Consider the following 2,793-nt stretch of genomic DNA (forward strand, 5'->3'; position numbering starts at 1 on the left):
CGTATGGTCATTCACATGGGTAAAAAGCTAGTGGTTATATATATATATATATATATATATATATATATATATATATATATATATTACGTACAACGAAGACACCATGTGTCTACGTACATATCCACGTTGTGAAAGGAATGAGTGGAATGAATACCACAAATCTACCATATGCAAATTAACCGCATAAATATATGCAAACATATTTGTGTATACGTATACTAATAATAATACAAGTAATACATATATGTGTATAAATATGCAATATGCCAATACAAGGCATGCATACGTGCCAGCTAACCTTAAAAACGATACCATGGCTAGAATGCACAATTTCGTCAAGTGGATTCGTCTTCACGGTTTAACGGTGAAAAGCTATGCACTGCATGTGACAATAAGACAAAGTGTAGGATCCTGGTAAGGAATCGCGGAGCTGTTTTAGATGGAACATCTGATAAACAGCGAGGCAACATGCAGGCGTTGCAGGCATCATTTTCTTAAGGACGTAAGTGGAAGTCATTATAGAAGTGACACCATGATGAAATTACACACACTTTAATGTGTATGTACTTGGTATGAGGACTGCAAGGTGTGCCTTTATCTCATCTTAACAATATAATATGCTAATTTCCCAACGCCAATCGGATTATGTTTGGTATCAACATCGCGGTGATTGCAAGCAAGTCGAGACGGAGGAAACGGTGCAGTCGACAGGCGCGGCAAACGCACTCCGGCGACTGCCACAAGGGCCTCACAGTTGCACCGTCAGGCACGCCCCGTCCGCTGGCCTTGTGTGCAGAGGCGGACTCAGGAGAAAGCCTCGGGGGGCGGCTGTCGGGGCGTTTGTGCCATCACTGCCCCGATGATGGAGGTGCTGGAGTGTACGCACCTTGTATGTATACTGTTGTAAGAAAATGATACGTTGCCGTAATCGCGTGATTTTTGCGTGATGTTCGGTCGATAAAGGAATACTTTTACCATCACATCTCAACATTTGGAAGTCGGCCCCCGTCGACCGACCTGTATTATGCTTATCATGCTTCGAGCTTCCCCCTCTCCTTTGCATGCCCTGCTTCCGTCCCCGTCCACCTTCCGACGCCACCTGTGGTTCATTGTGACCAGGCCGCATTTGCTCGGCGTGGGCCCTGGAGCCGCCTCTGCCCGCGCGGGCCTTGGAGCCGCCTTCTCTTCAGCGCTCGACGCCGCGCCCTGGCGCGCCTGACGCCGCCCCTGCCGGCACTGGACACTGGAACCGGTCCCACCGATAAACACACCGCGCCAGACCTCTGCTGGGTAAAGTGCGCTGCTGACAGGCCGTGGCGTCGGCCGTGATCCGTGATCGGCGAACCGTGATCCGTGGACGGTGAGCTGCGAGCCGTGATTCGTGATCGCGAGTCGTGAAGTGTGATCGCGAACCGCGAAAACGGACCCCTCGGCGATCCGCTTCCGATCCTGTCCAGCGACGGCGAAGGCAGGGATGGGTGCGATGAGTGACTCCCTCCGACCCCTGTGGCGGCTCCCTCTGCTGACGCGGCTGTCGCGTGCAGCGCGTGCTCTTCTGGCGCTCCTCGGGCCCCCGCAGGTCGCCCAGACGGCGCGCTGGTCGATCGTCGTCTCCTCGTTACGTTTAGTTGTCTGGTCGTGATTCGTTTCGCATTCGTGAAGCATGGTTCGCTGCGCGGGCCGGGTTTTGTGGATCTCTGCAAGGCCTTCGACGTGCGGGACCGAGCGATGCGCGTGACCTTACCCGTATAATGGCTCGTGGCGCGCGACTTGGCCGGGCCGCGTGCGCCTCGGACGGCTCGTGTAATCGAAGCCGGATTGATCCACTGATTGGCGGGCCGTGACTCACGTGATGCGCACGTGAAAGTCGGGTACTGAGGGGCTGTCCGCTGGCAGTCGCGGTTGTGTGCTTTATCGCTGGTGCTGGTACTAAGGTTCCGCGCTCCCTGTTGTTACGTCTGATGCGTTTCGAAATCTGATGCATGGCATCAGTGCCCCGCAGTCCAGAAGGAGATTGATCGGGTTTTGGCTGACGCTCTCTGATTTTAATGGGCAATTTTGGTAGATTGGCAAGAAACATCAACATTTGCGATGACCTTTCATGGGCTACCGCCCAGCCGCTGCGTCGTTCGTGCATGACTGTTGCTGTATACAACCGATTTTCTGCGATTGCAGACCTTGTCCGAATATTGCGTCGCCGCACTCCCCATCCAGTAGCAAGAGTGAGCACTGCTGGATGGTGCTATCGTTGACCCTTGTGGCTGCGCGATTCTCCCCTCCGCCGGGGATGAGATCGGCAGCAGCACTCATTCGCACAAACGCGGAGCAAATCGACGGGTGTCCCCTCAGGAATGCAGGAACGAACTCTGCTCCGGACCCCGCTGGTCTTTGGCCTGCGCTCGGGTCGTCCAAGATCAGCGTGGGGATGGCAGACTCAAGGTCAGGTGCGGCGTGGTCGAGTCCTTCCTGCGCGGCCGTGCGTTCGCACGGTCCGTCCTTCGGTTTCGGCGCTGTAACAGGCGCGGCGGATAGGACTCCGGCGGCTCCCGAGCACTCTCCGCGTCGTTACAACATCTACGGGTCACATCTTGCATTACATCATGCATCTCCCGCTCTGCTGCAGCTCTGCGATTGGTCCCCCTTCCAGTTCCCGCCAACCTCCGCGATCGGCCATTTTTCAGATTTCATCTGCCTCAACCTCAGAAGAACGTGTTGAGCAAATTCCAGAACTGCGTCGAAGCAAATATTTTGCTTGGCAAAAGTTGAGTTTTTATTAGCCTGTCTTGAGCACAG

Source organism: Pollicipes pollicipes, unplaced genomic scaffold (assembly GCF_011947565.3).
Source record: "Pollicipes pollicipes isolate AB1234 unplaced genomic scaffold, Ppol_2.1 Scaffold_6052;HRSCAF=7182_pilon_pilon_pilon, whole genome shotgun sequence".
NCBI classification, from domain to species: Eukaryota; Metazoa; Arthropoda; class Thecostraca; order Pollicipedomorpha; family Pollicipedidae; genus Pollicipes; species Pollicipes pollicipes.